General features: G+C 46.8%; 1 long non-coding RNA gene across 2 annotated transcripts; it reads right to left on the bottom strand.

Moving 5' to 3' along the window:
* Positions 1-5,729: 5,729 nt before the first annotated feature.
* LOC149345273 (uncharacterized) lies at positions 5,730-7,703 on the bottom strand. 2 transcript variants are annotated; one of them, XR_016283265.1, is made up of 4 exons: positions 7,011-7,703; positions 6,748-6,898; positions 6,467-6,631; positions 5,730-6,092 (listed from the first exon to the last, which is right to left on the bottom strand). It is a non-coding gene; the product is annotated as an uncharacterized LOC149345273 (long non-coding RNA). The 2 variants fall into 2 exon arrangements; XR_016283266.1 differs by lacking the exon at positions 6,748-6,898.
* Between the last annotated feature and the right edge of the window lie 1,930 nt (positions 7,704-9,633).

The following is a 9,633-nucleotide window of genomic DNA, read 5'->3' as shown; positions in this document are numbered from 1 at the left end:
CCTGTGTGCCTCATAGGCATGGCCTCTGGCTGAGAGGTAGATGACATCGGCGGTATGGGGAGCGAATGCTCACCGCTGTAGTAGCAGCATGGGCAGGGGGCACTGAGATGACCAGGCCAGGAAGGGCCGGCACAACTTGCCAAGGGAAGGAACTGGAGAGCAGAAGTCTGCCAATAAGCTGCCGTGATTTTTCAGGCAACAAGGCAGAAGTGGCAGCGTCAGGTGCTGAAGTGCCGTGCCACATTGAAATGATGGCATGCCGAAGTGCTCGAAAAACACCACCGTTTGAGTGTCTAAGAGATGCTCATCAGGTGGTGGGAGCGGAATCCAGTCACACTGGATAGCGCCCACCTGACCTGCAGGTCGCACCAAACCTGAGGGATGCCGTTGGCATACTGTTGTGAGCAAAAGTTAAGAGACCCCTGCCAACTTGTGTCAATCCATGCCAAAATGCATGCAAGCACCACCTGAGGAAGCACTCATGATGTCGAGACCAGCGCACTGCTGAATGGCTGAGAGCTAAGGCGGTGATGCACTGGCTCAATTGGCGGGCTGCAGAAGCTCAGATCCAGTGTTGCCAATGATGTGGTTCCAGTGTTTATTTCCACGTTGTGAGTCGGGTGCCAGAGGGGCCGCGTCGGCTGAGACTGGCAGCAAGATGCATTCTCCACTGCCAGTGTGGCTCTTCTCCCTTCCACCTGCCTATGTGGTGGCTCTGCAATAATCTTCCAAACGTTATCGTAATGAATGAATCGTAACTATAAAACAACATTACAAATATATTTCAAGCACTGGGTCCCAGAGCTTTCCCGCCATTTTTAGAGTATAGATGTTTTTTATTTTGCGGCACTTGCCAACTAATTCTCTTAAGATTGCGCCTGCCATAGATTGCACCTGTTTTGTTAGAAAGCTTTCCTTATTACTCATCCACCACTATCATTCATGTGACACCCTTAAGTAATAATACAAAACACAAACTGAACAAGGGAGGGGGACACCTCAGATGAAGATGCCTGAGGCTTCCCCCTCCCTTGTTCGCATTCTGTTTGCAAGAAACCTAACTACCTGCCCTCGCTATACCGTGAACCCTTACGTAATGGCTGTATAAGCTTCAATCCATGGTATCTGTATAGAGGTGGGTGTATAAATTGTATGTTGCGCTTCATTGCAGTGCTCAAGTGTTGCCATTGGTCCTGGCAAAGTATTTAAGTTGTGTGCCATCGAAACAAAAATGCATCACTAATGTAATGTTTCAGTGCTATCTGGGCTGTTTTGCCCACAAGTGAGCGAACCGTTACATGATCAACTTGTCATGACCCCAACCATGTATGCATTTAACCCCGCATCGGCTGCACTGTGGATGGAGAGAACCTTGTCTGTTTTTTTTACTTCGACGTGCTTGTCTCTCGCTCATATTTTTGCCTTCACTGCTGCCATTATTCATGACCTGTACGGGCCCGAAGAGTTGCCAAGGAGTGCAACAAACTTGCTGCCAAAGCATTTCTTCTTTTGACCACAAATCAGGAGCAGGGGTGCTTGTACACATTCCCAGCTTACAAACAGGATCCTGCAAACATCTCAATTGATGTTTGGTTCCATCCTTAGCTAATCAGCTGCCTTCCTCGCCTTAGAGGGAAAAAAAAATCAAACATGGCAGATATCGGGTTTGCAACATTCCATAGTGTAGTTTGAAGTGCGTTGCTACACCATCTTGATGAACTTCCATTCTTTGAATCAGACCCCACTTCTAAAGGTTGAAACGTGTGGAAACATTGATTACAGGGTGTTGTCAACCAAGACAGTAGTTGCACTTGTAACAGAAGGAGCAAGCACTGAAAATAAATTCCCTATTTTAATGCGTCCAGGACATCATCATCGTCAGCCTGACTACGCCCACTGCAGGGCAAAGGCCTCTCCCATGTCTCTCCAATTACCCTGTCCTTTGCCAGTTGCGGCCACTGTATCCCCTGCAAACTTCTTAATCTCATCTGCCCACCTAACTTTCTGCCACCCCCTGCTACGCTTGCCTTCTCTTGGAATCCCCTCCATTACCCTTAAGGGCCAGCGGTTATGTTGCCTTTGTATTACATGCCCTGCCCAAGCCCATTTCTTCCTCTTGATTTCCATTCGGATGTCATTAACCACGTTTGTTCCTTCACCCACTCTGCCCGCTTCCGATCTTTTAACGTTGCACCTATCATGTTTCTTTCCATAGCTCACTACATTGTCCTTAACTTAAGCTGAACCCTCTTTGTTAGCCTCCACCTTTCTGCCCCATTGGTGAGTACCGGTAAGATGTATACTGTAGTCGAGGGTTTGACAGCAAACCGTCTGGTCAGGAATCATGGTGATGAAGATTGCTGGTCACTGGCCAAAGTCAATAAAGATAGAAAGACGTTTCGGGAGCGCTACGGCTCCCTTGTTCACTATCTAGATAGTGAACAAGGGAGCCATAGCGCTCCCGAAACGTCTTTCCATCTTTATAGATAGTGAACAAGGGAGCCGTAGCGCTCCCGAAACGTCTTTCCATCTTTATTGACTTTGTCCAGTGACCAGCAATCCTCATCACCATGATGTATACTGTTGTAGACTTTTCTCTTGAGCGATATTGGCAAACTGCCATTCATGATCCGAGAGAACTTGCGGTATGCGCTCCACCCCATTCTTATTCTAGTTATTTCACTCTCATGATCCAGATCAGCAGTCACTACCTGCCCTAAGTAGACATATTTTCTTACTGCTTCCAGCACCTCGCACCAATTTCGAACTGCTGTTCTCTTGCTAGACTGTTGAATTTTACTCTGGTTTTCTGCATGTTAATTTTTAGCCCCACCGTTCTGCTCTGCCTGCCTAACTCATTGATCATGCTTTGCAGTTCATGTCCTGAGTGACTTAGCAAGGCAATGTCATCAGCGAATCGCAGATTACTTAGGTATTCGCCATTAACTCTTATCCCCAATTGTTCCCATTTCAGGTCCTAGAATACCACCTGTAAACAGGTGGTAAATAGCATTGGTGATATCGTGTCTCCCTGCCTGACACCTTTCCTTATTGGAATTTTAGTGCTGAATTTATGGAGAACTATGGTAGCTCTGCAATCCTTATAAATATCTTCCAATATTTTCACATAACTCTCCTCTACGCCCTGATTCCGCAATGCCTGCATGACTGCTGTAGTTTCTACTCTCGCTCTACTACTCGCATTACTCAAGGTCACGTTAGTATGAAACAATGGCAGCCGCACTAGCATCCGCGCATAGCAACAGGGGATACACACCACGTGACAAAAACGGATAGTGCGCCTTTTGTGCTATTACATAAGGGGTGGGGTAATCAAATGTTTTGTTACATTTTGTCACGATGATGTATGAATTTCAGTGTCCATGTTGAAGGATGATGGGCAGGTGGCAGCAGCGACGGAGTGGGAGAGGCCGTTCCAGTCTGACATGGCTCATGGAACGAAGGACGAGCAACTTGAAGGGAGTGCAATGGGATATACGGAGATGTATGCTTCGTGGCTGAGTGAGCTGTAATAAAATTCATGACATAGAGGTAGGGTTGCGATGTGGCGACGGCAAGAAATACTTCGTAAGTTGGACTGTGATTTCAAGAATGACTACCTGACTTCATATGAATATTTTGAGTGTATGGAACAGGTGACGTGATTTTGGACGGCTTCAAGTGCATTAATTAGATATGCTTGGTGGGGTCTCCAAATGGGGGTGCGTAGTCCAGTTTTTGCCTTACCGATGATGTATAAGCGAGTAATCTGACCTCATTTGTTGTGTGACGTAAATGGCACTTCAGAAATCCCAGTTTTGTTTGCAGATGAAATAACTTTAGTAACATGTTCACGCCAAGTTAAGGGAAGATGCTACTTGGAAAAACTTATCCTTTAATTTTTGTCACAGCTCAATGAAACCTGCACTATATGAAGAGTTTGGGCTCTTCTTTTCAAATCTGCTCTTAGTTTTTTGATAGCTCATTCGGTTCATTTCTTGCACACCATACAATGCTAGAAACAATGCACGTTTGTGCACACTTTAGTTATTACAGGAAGCACAACAGAACACTAAAAATTACCTCATATTGCCCCCAATGAACAGTAGAATTCAATAAAGCATAAATATGTAGTGTTCCGTTACTGTTCTCTTCTAGAAAAAATTTCGAATGTGAAGTTTCAGTTTTACCATACCCAACAAAAAGTTTTGAATTTATCTCACTGAATATGTTTGGTAAAAGCTCTGAAAGTAGTTTCTTTGAATTCAGGACATGCTAAAGCAAAACCATGCCAATTTTCATTGCAATTGGACTACAAAAAGTGCTCAGTTTAGTGCACAAACTAAAAATGGGACAAAATGAGGGACAGAGATAAACACGTTTGAAAGTTAAAAAACGCGTCTACTATTGTACTAGTCAGTCAATATTAATGAAATCTGCACAGAATGCCAGCAAGGATGTCCCAGAAGAGGGCACAAAGCTAGCCGACTCCTCCAGACTGGCCTTCTTCGTGCCTGCCTCGTGTGCAGTCAGCTGTCTAGCTTGTTCAAGGTTTTCGGCGGCAGCTTTCGTGGCGGCAGCATGCACTTTTTTGCCAATAGCAGGAAAAGCCTTGTGGTGCATCGGTTTCACAAATTCATAATTGCACAGAACAGCAAAAGCTGCTCATGTCCGACGCTGATCGCGCGTGCGCAGCGACCACGGACTTCACGTTCACGGCGACGGTATCCCGTGCACTGCCGCGGGCGGACGCCTCATCACTGCCGTTGCACGATCGAGATACGCGGCTCGAAGAATATGTTGATGAAACAACGGTTGTCTGAAACGCGTCATTTCGGCAGTCGAGTTCCAAAAACGATGAGAGTCCTTTCAGTCTTGCGGCGGATTCTCAGAGGGAGAGATTACATCGTCCGCAGGCGGGGCACCCCACGCCGCTGACGAGGTCGCCGATCTCACATGGCACATTTGTTTTTCCAGTCCACTACTTGCTGACAGGTCTCGGCTTCCGTTCTGACAGGACACAGCGTCATGGTCACATGACCTACTTGAGGCGGCTTGGGACTCGCTGCCAGAGCCGGGCTAGGGTGTCCAGGTAATGAATTTTTTAAGCATGGAATGCTTCTAGCTCCCGTTGTCGGCAGTGGGGTGACGTCACGCCGAGACCGACATCCGAGCTATCCGAGCACTGAAACGAGAGCATCCGGGCACCGTACGCATGCATTTAACGGGACTCTAAGCTACCTCCGTATCCTACAGGACCGGCATACAAGCGCCGGTAAGTTCACTGTAGCTTCGCGCCGAACAGGTGATGGCGTCCCACGAAACACAAAAAGCGCTAATAGACGTCTAAAAAAAGTCTCGGAAAAAAAAGCTTGACATCTAGAAGAAGTTCCATGTAAGCAGTGTTTTAGACTTAGACGTTTACTAGCCCTCTATTAGCTCTGCTAACGCTACGCTTGTATACGGCTATAAAACTTCTGAGGTAGATCTTTTCTAGAATTTTTTTAGACGTTCCTTTTTTTTCCGAAATGGGTGCCTGTAATATCTTACGCATTTCAAGACTGATTTTTAGTGCTGCCTTTAAACCCTCTAAATCTTTAAAAATGTTACAGTTCATTTTTCTGGTATACACTCAAAAATGAACTCAAAGCTGATTTGCAATGACCCGAACAATAAGCCCACGTTACAAGGGATGTATGGCTGTAGTAATGCGCCATAAATGCATGTGCTAGCACACTTTTCAGTCACTGCGTTACTCTTTATTGAATCCAGTGCATACAACCACACAATAAAAGAAAGAAAGACCAGGAAATTAATGTTAGAAGCCATGGAGAATGTAGCTTCACTGGTTTGGCTGTCATTACAATGGTAAGCAATTGGATGGCGGGAAAGTGTCGAGCAGCAACCAATTGTTAAATCAAAAATTCATTTGGCCCCAGGCCTTGTTCACAACGGATGCGTTGATGATCAAGTTGCTGTGATGTGGATGGCAATGAAGAGCTCGCTAGGTGTTCCAAACATCGCTTTTCTTGCAAGGAGGATACCAACTAGACAGTAACAAGGGGAAGTCAAATCCAGCTCTGTTCAGCAGCCTGCAGAGGTGAAAAATTAATATTAGAGTAACCAAAAGCACAGTCAGTCAGGTGCATGTAGAATGGCCAATGAGGAGTCGGAAGCAAGTAACACCAGGAAATGGCAAGGAGTGACAGCACAGGCAATAAAATAAGCTAACCAAAAACATATATGCATATGATGTCATTGCAAGCGGCATTTCAGCAGAGTGCTACGGCTCACCATAAACTCAAGAAGTCAATCACTGTGGAGGCCTTTAACAGAAGCAAAATTCAAACAGCGTGCATGGACACTGAAAGCCAAGCAGTCAATAGCAAGTGTACTGCCTTACTGTGATGCACACTGTACTCATAGAACCTCATAAGCTGCATCTTGCAAACAAGCTTTCTCTTACCTGCAAGATGTGGCTGAATCAAAAGTGGTTGATGTTTGACATCTTGCACCGTCGCATGAAAACATAGCAGAGATGCTGCTGTCCTGGTAATGCCTGCATCACTTCAGTATACACCAGAGATGTGTTAAATCTTGGACCTTAACTTGACAGCCACACAGGGCACATCTGAAAGACAAGACAAATAAAAGTGCATGTGTATAAGGTTCCTAACACTGCATTGCCAAAGAAGCCCTTTCTAATCTGTACGATGAAGCTCAAACAGTGGGCAAGAGATTACTTACACCACTGCACAAGAAGCATTAGTCCAGATTCCCACGTCAGAACTGAAACAATCTCCAGGCCAAGTCGTCTGAACAACCAAGTACAATGTGCTGCTATTAATTTGCGTGAAACTAGGCCAGGTCCTTGCTCCTCCGGCCAACAGTCGGAGTTCTAAAGGACAAACAAATAATGGGGCTTGTGGAATGAACATTAGCAAAGAGCCTAGACCTATACAAGAAATCATGAAGTGAAAGAAAGGGTGTCAGCTGCAAAGTGTGCTTACCAAAACTTGAGAAGTTGAGCAGGCAAGGAGGTCCCCTGAAAACCACTGTTGAACAGCCTGTACCCAAAACGAAATGTACACAGTGAAGTAGGGACAACGCCAGCTGTGCACGGTGCAATGGTTTTCCAAAAAATAAAAGCTGCCATGCCTGCAAAGAGCCGTAGTACTTCACTGCACTGTCAAACAGCCTGCACACATACAGAGCAGCACCACTGAGTAAACTACCTTTGTGCCGGGGCTCTCAATCGCAATGAAGTAAAAGCTTGACGCAGTTAAGATAACCAACGCCTTTTTAACGCGAGCTTCACTGACGGCAATCACAGCAAGGAGAATTGGAGCACACAGGTGGCCAGATGAGAGTCCTTGGCAAGAATAAAACCGTGTAGGAAAAATTTCGCGCCTTACCAACGTACGCTTAAACAAAGCTGGTTGGTTTGAAGCTTTGTCACGTTCACCTTGTCATCGCCTTGGTAAAGAAAGCAACTCGCATGCGAGAGCAGCCTAGCTGTATCCACTTAACAAAAGCTCAAATACATGCAAATGCCCTGTTTTAATATATTCAACGCTGCACTTTGGTATGTAAAATACTGGCTGATACTGTTTTGTGTTTTGTAAACCAAAGGTTAAATCAGGCGCGTTAGTGGCTTAGCCGGCAAAGCCGACGCTTTCACCACAGAAGAGAAATGGAAGGTTACTTACTTTTGCGGAAAACCAGGCTCACGTCTCAGTGCAACACTGGTAGTAAACGATACCGCAGAAAAGGGGGAAAATGCAAACTGCAGCGGCGTGCCAACCAGCGCGGAAAAAAGCGCGCAGCGATACGTACTACAACGTGCGCAGCATCCGCTTCGCGCGCGTAGCTATCGCTAGCCTCTGCAACGCCAAATGACCAAATGAAGTACTAAATTTCTAAACGTAAAAATAAACATATCATCAAAGAACCAAAAAACAAATTGAATCTAATACTTTCATGTAAAACTAAGCACTTGAAGCTTCCATTTTTTTCTGCTTTAAACGGTTAAAACCACTTTGGCAAACTATCCTGCATCGCCACCGTGCGGAGCGACACTAAGCAGCAAGCTGCGGCGTGACTCAAGAAAGATTGCCTCCAAGATACGCCGCCACGAAAAGATAGCGCGCGGGTGATCTGCGCGATAAACCGAGCGAGCGAGCTCGGCGAAGGCGGCGGGAAGGCGGCGAAGGCAGCGTGCGCTGCGCCTGTCAATCCGCATGCTGCCGCCAGCTAGCCGAGGCGTAACAGAGGCGTTCGCAACATGCAGAAAATTTTTTCACTCGCGTAACTACCGTCGGCTTTCAGGGCCATTATATGTTACCTAAATCCAGTCTTACGAGTGGCGGGTTAGCTGCACTCGATGTGGAACGTGATTCGGGCTCCGTAGGAGAAAACGCGCTTTCTGTGTTCGAATACAAAGAGCGGTCTTTGCACCGGCGCGCCTGCTCTTCGAAACGTCAAGCAGGAGAGCCATCTAATTTATGTGCCGTGATTTTACAGCATGTTTAATCCACGGTGGCAACTCTCTGCTGATTGCTGGCGCATCTCCTTGACGTGGTCTCAAGTTCCACGTGTTAGAATCAAGTCTAGAAAACATCTGACTACAGATGTTTCACAGAAGTTTCACAGCAAACGTCTGACTGCAGATGTTTAAGAGACGTCGCAGAGGAAACTTCTTCTTGTCGACATCTATGAGACGTTTGAACACAGCGCAAGACGTTTGTAGTCATCTGAAGCTGTTCCGAGACGTTCGTAAGACGTTTTGTGTTTCGTGGGGTTCCTCCGATCGAGTACGGTGCGGTTCGGGTGTCCACCGAGATGACAAGAATTACTGTGCCATTTTCTTTCATTGGTGAAAACAGCGCGAAAGAAGAAGCCCGAAGGCGAAACGAGGAAGTGACAGGAAAGAGCGCTGACAGCGCTCTTTCCTGTCACAGCGTCCTGTCACAGCGTCACAGCGCTCTTTCCTGTCACAGAAGTGACAGCGCTCTTTCCTGTCACTTCCTCGTTTCGCCTTCGGGCTTCTTCTTTCGCGCTGTTTTCACCAATGTCAGAATGGACCAACTAGCCCAGCAAAAACTTCTGCTAGCCATTTTCTTTCCTCAAAAAGCGTTGCGTTCAAAGGGCAAGGCATCGCGTCGAACGGTTAGGGGCGTTCCTCCCTTCCTTTACGGTAGGGTAGCCGGGCTCCCCCTCGGTTATCGTATCTGGACGCCGTCATCTACTAGCAGACGACGCAATGGCCATCATGAGGCCGAAGCAACGCCGCGCGCTTGATCATGATATTGCGTCGATTTGAAGACCGTACCGTCAGCTTAGCCTAGGTGCATTACAGAACTCAGCTTCGGGCGTATGCTCGGCGCTACTGCTTGCGGCGAAGCTCGCACAAAGTAGCCCAACTCGTTGCGGAGAGGAAGACAGACGAAAGCCTTCGTAAAAAATGGCTGAGGCTTAGCTTAGGTTAAGCCTAGTCAGATGCGAAGCGTATTGTCGCCGAGTTGCATATCGAGCACGCCGCTTGGCTAGACGTTCTTCACGCTCTTCATCAGTCCTGTAGCACGCTGCAACTTTTGCTTCTCATTCCAACGAGCAGCCCTGTCTCCAGGAGGC

The sequence above is a fragment of the Amblyomma mixtum genome, chromosome 5 (genome assembly GCF_055824585.1).
Source record: "Amblyomma mixtum isolate Tamu chromosome 5, ASM5582458v1, whole genome shotgun sequence".
Taxonomy (NCBI): Eukaryota; Metazoa; Arthropoda; class Arachnida; order Ixodida; family Ixodidae; genus Amblyomma; species Amblyomma mixtum.
This window is presented reverse-complemented; position numbering and strand designations above follow the sequence as displayed.